At 25.5% G+C, this 7010-nt stretch overlaps 1 long non-coding RNA gene across 1 annotated transcript; it reads right to left on the bottom strand.

Annotated features, from left to right (window-relative positions):
* Window positions 1-4425: 4425 nt before the first annotated feature.
* On the bottom strand, window positions 4426-5169 carry LOC117181887. Its single transcript, XR_004468198.1, has 2 exons — window positions 5089-5169; window positions 4426-4635 (listed from the first exon to the last, which is right to left on the bottom strand). It is a non-coding gene; the product is annotated as an uncharacterized LOC117181887 (long non-coding RNA).
* Between the last annotated feature and the right edge of the window lie 1841 nt (window positions 5170-7010).

Here is a 7010-nt window from a genome sequence, read left to right as displayed (position 1 = left end):
TTTTTGTTTAAAAATGTATCATTGTAGGTCACAAATTCAAGTATAAGACTTCCATTTTTTTCTTGAATGTTTAATTATTTTGTTGAAAGTGCAACTATTTTGTGTAAGCTGTCTTTTTTGGTCCGAAATTCAACTGCTTTGTTCAAAATTTGTCGTATTGGATTGAAAATGTATTGTTCATAGTAGAAAAGTCATCCTTGTTAGTTAAAAATTCATCCTTCATTCTTTTTAAATTAAAAAATTGAATTTTTTTGTTTAAAATGTCAACTATTTAATTTATCGTTCAGAATTCGTCTCCTTTGGTAAAATATTTTGTGAAAGTCTTTTTTTTCGGTGTTCCCAGTTTATACGAAAATTGGACATATTTCTATTAAATACTTTCGAATTCAAAATATTTGTTCATTTACATATAAAATGCGATTCGATTTTCAAAATCAGAAAATGCCAAAAAACTATCATTTTTATTTTTCTAAGATTTGAAAAATTATGTAAGTTTTCACCTTAATCTGAATATTTACAGAAATAACTGATCATATTAAAAAAGAAATAAACATGGATTTACAATTTGGATCAAAAATATTAGAACGGTTTTCTGTTAATGAAGAAATACTTCGATAGGTACGTACATTCACACGTTTTGCATAGTAAATTACAATTTACGACCGCAGCGATGATTTCACAACAGTGGAAAAGAAATACGTACTTGCAGGAAGATTTTTTTTACCTAATCCGTGAATCTATGATTTACAACGCATGCAAGCAGTTTTGTCTGCTATAAAATAATCTTTTCCAGATGCTATTATTATTACTATTTCAGTCAAGGAAATATCCTTGCCTTTTTCCCATCGCTTTTCTTCCATGAAGTCTAATAACTTACAATTACCATTGATGCTTTGTAACTTTAAATCCTAGTATTTTTTAGTTGTCTGCAAGTCATAAAAGTATTTCCGTTTTCAAGAACTCAATACTACACTGCACAACTGTGATTAATACAAATATTATTTAAAACTTTAAATTCTTTTATGGAATATTCCAATTGAAATTGTTCTTTCAACCGAACAGTTGCATTCTTCACGAAAAAGATTAAATTTTTACGAAAAGGAATCAATTTTCAAACAACAAATATGTATTTTCTACAAAACAATTACATTTTTAACACAAATTTATGAATTTTTAACAACAGCAAATTAATTTTCTACCAAACAATTGCATTTTTAACCAAAAAATATAAAATTTAAAAATTCACGTGAATTTTCAACAAGAAAGTTAATTTATGATCAAATCAGATGTATTCAAAAAAGAACGAGGCAATTTTTTCAAAAGCAAAAAAAATGCATGAATTTTTAAACCTATAGTTTAATTTTCAACTAAAAAAGATCAATTCTTAACAAAATAGTTGAATTTTTTACCAAATAAGTATTATTTTTATAACAAAAAAATTAATATTGCACCCGTAATTATGAATTAAAATAATAATGTTCAACACAACTTTTGCAGTTTTTACAAGAAAAGATGAATTTTAAACAAAATATATGCATTTTCATGTAGAAAAGGCTAATTTATAACCTGGTATTTTTTAACTGTCTGAAGGTAGGAGAAATATTTACGTATTTACTTACTCAATGTCTATTTTTCTAAAACTCTCATTAATAAGAAGACTATTTATAACTTCAAATTTCTTAAGGAATAATCTGATTGAGGTTTTTTATTAATCTTTCCTAAACGAAAAATCTTAGAGTGTTCTGAGACTTTATAAAAAAGTCATTTGTTACCATACTTAAAAATGCAAGCTTTTAACCTTTTGTATAAATTTTGCAGCGAAGCTTTTTCCCCTTTGAAGAAAAATTTCCTTTTCCTTTGGGAAATCACTTTTTTCCATTAAAAGAGAATCTTCTTCAGCAAAATATTTTCTCTCTAGTGGTTTTTTTTTTTAGAAATGTTCTAAATAACATCAATTTTGATCTAGTGAGTACTGAACTACTTTTTTCAAAAACTTTTTTAATAATGAAATATTATATTCTTTGCAGGAAACTTCCATCTAAAAAAAAGATATAACGATGTGCTTTTCAAAATCTCACAATCATTGTAGTTGAAAACCTGATAGGTTTGTAATTACTTGAATTTCTACAAAGAATATAATATTTCTTTTTTTTTAAGTTTTGGAACAAACAGTTCAGTACTCATTTGATAAAAATCGATGTTTTTTAGAACATTTCTAAAAGAACAAGATCATTTTTTTAAATGTTCTATAGAACATTGGTTTCAATCTGGTGATTACTGAACTGCTTTGTTCAAAAACTTTTTTTAATAAAGAAATATTATTGTGTAACGATATGCTCTTCAAAGTCTCACAATCATTGGTGTTGAAAATCTTCCGGGCTCTTTATTGCATGAAGTTCTTTTATGTATTAAATTTAAAATATTGAACATTAAATCTACAAATAAGTTCTTTTCTTAAAGAAAAAATATCATTCAAATTGAGAAACATTTGGGCGGTTAAATTAAAATGTTTGAATTATCTAATAAATTATTGAATATATTAAATATGTTTAATGGGATAGTCCAAAAATGCATTGGAATTTTTTTTTAATTTTAATTAAAGTCGCCTCCGAATTTATTTGAATCCAGAAAAAATATTCTTTTTTTAACGAAATTTAGATGTTTCGCAACCCCCATGAAGTTCAACCAATTTAACACGTATTTCCCATAAGAAAAAATGCGTTCTTATAGATTTTATACGCTATGGCAAATTGTGAAGAGAAATATTAAGTTTCAACTTGATTCATCTAGTTGATTGTGAATAAAATTCAAAAAAATTAATAGCAATACGCATAAGAACTCGAGAATGAAAATTTAGGCTACCCTAATGTTTAATGTCAGTTCTCTCCACTGATCATTAGTATTTATTAAAAAAAATTTAATATAAAATCATCAAGTTTCAAAGAAAATTTCTAATTTTTAACAGGTTTAAGTTTTAACCCATAATGGGTATATTTAAACGAAAATAATTAGATTTTAAAGGTAAACATTTTTTAACAACTTTAGGTTACGTTACCATTTCATTCAATAGATTGATTTTTAAATAATTTTATTTTAAGTTCACATTTTTCACGGGGAATCGGTTAGTTTTCACCAAAATTGAAAAAATGAGAATTCATAAAAGAATCACAACTTAATAATAATTATAGGTTATGTTGCCATTTACAATTTGGAAACCATTTGAGGTTATTTTGGGACGATAGGAAAATCCCGAACTTGTATTTTATTTCGTCTCGTTATGTTTACGTTTTTGACCGGAAATCGTTTGCTTTAAAAAATAGTAATTAAATTTGAAAGAATATTTATGACTTAAAACAAGTTTTGATTATGTTATGCTAGTTTCTTTGGTCGAAAAATGGCATTTTTAAATTTAAAAATTGTTCAGATTATCATTATTCTTCAAAATTGTATTCAAAATCATCAAATTCATAATTTTCGGCTTTGTTGGTTTTTTCACCGGAAATCGGTACTTTTGATAGAAAATCATTTTATTTTAATAAGATTAATAATTTTTCAACATTTTTAGGTTTTGATAGCGTTTTAACAAGAAATAGGTATAGATTTCAAGAACATTTAAAATTTTTGAACAAGTTTAAGTTATGTTAAGATTTTTAACAAAAAATTGGTTCGCTTGAACAAAAAGCATTAGTTTTAATAGAAGATTTACAATCTTAAACAACTGCTTGACTGTAAAAGTGAAACTTAAAATTTTGTCAAATGTAACAGTTTGATTTCCTATACAAAAATATTATTTATTAATTCTGAATTTAAGATAAAAATTTTCATCAATTATCTCAAATATTTTCCCTGCTATTCTTTTCTATTCTTTTGAATAATAGCTAATAGGAAATAATCAAAATTAATATTATTAATTATTTATTCTGATTTCTAAGTTGCTTGTGAGAAGAAGATTTTAATCGCGCGTATCTCCTTTCTAGTACAATTATAAGGTAGTGCAGTAGTGGGCACAAAATTCAGAGACGTCTTTACGACATCGTTACGACATCTTCATGAAAATTTTACGTCATCCCATGCCTGTGTCGTTATTGTGTCTTTACGATATCGTAAAAACGTCGTATGATCTGACGATGCCTTTGTGATATCTTGAGGACGCCTTAACGACACGGACATAAGATGTCATAAAATTGTTGTAAAGATGTCGTAACGATGTCGTAAATACGTCGCTAAATTTTGTGCCCACTAGGGGTAAAATAAAATCAGTCATTTTTTAAAACGTTTGTAAGGCATATTTATATTTATTTATATAGAAATTTACAAGATTATACATAATTTTCTGACATTCTTATAATTCCTTATCATAAGGCAAGAATTTGATTTAATCATAGTGAGTCAATAAGAAAATTAATACTATTTAAACATAGTTTCTTTTTCTTTTTAATATACACATTTTCATCACGACACAAAACATTATCTTCCTTGATGATGACCATGGCCGGAATATTAGTCAATAGCAAGAAATCTTACATCCTCTGATTCTCAAGAAGTATGGCGGAGGTTAATGTACCCGATCTTTCTCTGAGTCGATAAGACGTATAATTAATTACTCCTTCCATAACTTTCCAAACCCCAAAGGTTCTTCAAGCGAAAGTTCAAGAACATTAGAAACAAGTCATCAATTCCAAATACTTGGATAACTACATTTTCTTAAACAATTAATTTTGTTTTAAGTTGTCGTAATTAAAAATAGGAATTTAATACTTCTTTCTTCTTTTAAATTATTCTTTTTTTTATAATTTAACATATTGTATGATATAAAACAAAAGAAAAGAGAATGGTTTTTGATAATTACTTATTATGCCTCAATGAGGGTCAAATTTTTCAATTTCGAAATTTAGAACATCTTTTTTACTTGTGAATATTAGATGACAAACAATAATTTAAAAAAAAATAAAGAATCTTTTAGATCTAATTAGGGCATTTTTTTAATTTTAGCTAGGATTATACTTTTTCAAGTTTTTTGACTAATAAAATATAAATTGCATTTCTATCAATAAAAAATATTTTATACATGAAAACAAGAATACTTACTGGCAGTAAGTTTTACTGTCCAACTCGGGAAGTTATGTCAGCCCAGAAAGTTGCATAATCCTTCAAAATGCTGCCACTGGAAATGAAATAAATTTATATTAAACTCGCGTATTTAAATTTCGAGATAAAAATATACACTGAAATAAAATAAATAATTCTAATCACTGAATAAAATAAATTCTGATAATAGAATTGTGGGAAACACTATTTACAAATTTTAAATTCAGCTTTATTTCTCGAAGCAGAATAAAAATATTCTTTAAACAAATTAATAAATCCAAACATGTTAAATCAAGATTCGCGGTAGCAGTCGCGGCTAAATACGAAGAAATACTGTAAGTACCCAAACTGAAAAAAGCAGTATTAAAGAACGAAATGCAAATAAGACATAAGTTGCTGCCGGAAAACACTCTCTGTAACATACATAATTTTTAATAAAGCAAAAATGTTGAATTTTTAATGTAAAGAAGAATGTTATGTTAATAAAAAAATATCAAATTCATGTATTCGGTAAAGGTTGAATATTTGTTAAATATATGCCAGTTAATTTTTTTCGAATTCGAAGCAGTTTTACAAATTATGATGCTCACGCTTTTGGTAGAGATTGGGAATTATTTTAAGACAAGTTAAGATTTTTTTATATTTTCTTTTTATATATTTTATCATATTTTTGATATTTTTGATATTTTTGATACCTCGTAGTGAATGTATTTTGAAGCACTGACTTCGAATATGACCATGAAAATACTCAAAAATTCCATTGTCAGAAAACCATGTTTTTCACGTTTGTGCATGCATAAACTTTCAAACTTATACATCTGCCGATAACTTCATCATCATGTAAAAATCAGCACATAATTTTTACATAAAAATGATTTCTTTGTCAAATTTTTGCGCACTCATTTTTTTGTATAAATTGTACAGAATTATTTTTCATAGGTATTCTTAAACAATCAGTTATTTATTTCAACCAAAAAAAAGAAGAATTTTGGATAAACCTCCGATTAGCCCTTACCACAGATTAATTCGAACCTTCGTATACCTATTATTTTGACGCGCTAATCACGAATATAATACTGTAAATATCCGAAAATTTGATTTTTAAGGTCAAAACCCAAAAAAACTATATATTTTTTAATGTTTTTCCGTTTATTTCAGTCAATGATGAAAATTTACAAAAAAGTTTTAAATAAAAGTTGTAGAATACAAAATACATAGGTATACGAAGTTGCAATGAATTCTCAAGAAGTATAATAGTTGACATTTCAAACAAAAAACATGATAATTCTGACTGAAGAGATTAATTTAAAAACCAAAAATACAAAATTTGCAACGAAGTAAATAATATTTCTAACAAAGAAGACGAATCTTCAACAAAATAAATAAATTTTCAAACATAGCGTTGAATTTTTAACTAAGATAAATTTAAATAAATAAATGGACAAGTTAAATTATAAAAAAAATTAATTTTAAAATAAAGAATGTAACAAAAGAGATGAATTTTCAAGTAAAATGCTGAATTTCTAAATTAAAAAAATGCATTTTTAACGAATAAAGATCAATAAACGTCAATTTTCAGTTAAAAAAAAAATTTAATAAAATAACAAACGATTTTTCAAAAAAATAGTTAAACATTCAACAACAACAAAAAATGGATTCTTAGCTAAAATGATGAATCTTTAACAGGAAGTGTTAAATTTAAATTTTTTTAAATTAATTTTAAACCAAATGAAAACGAATTTTCAGCCAAATAGTTAAATTTGCAACAAAAGAGATGAGCCTCGAACGACAACCAATTTTTGTTTACCAAGTTCTTTAATTTTCACCCAAATGATTGAATTATCAATGAAAAAACATCAATTTTTAACAAAATAATTAAAGGATGAATCCAATCGATGAATTTTCAACTAAAAAAGATAAAT

This window comes from Belonocnema kinseyi, chromosome 10 (genome assembly GCF_010883055.1).
Source record: "Belonocnema kinseyi isolate 2016_QV_RU_SX_M_011 chromosome 10, B_treatae_v1, whole genome shotgun sequence".
NCBI classification, from domain to species: Eukaryota; Metazoa; Arthropoda; class Insecta; order Hymenoptera; family Cynipidae; genus Belonocnema; species Belonocnema kinseyi.
The sequence above is the reverse complement of the archived record's forward strand: the minus strand, read 5'-3'. Positions and strand labels throughout refer to the sequence as shown.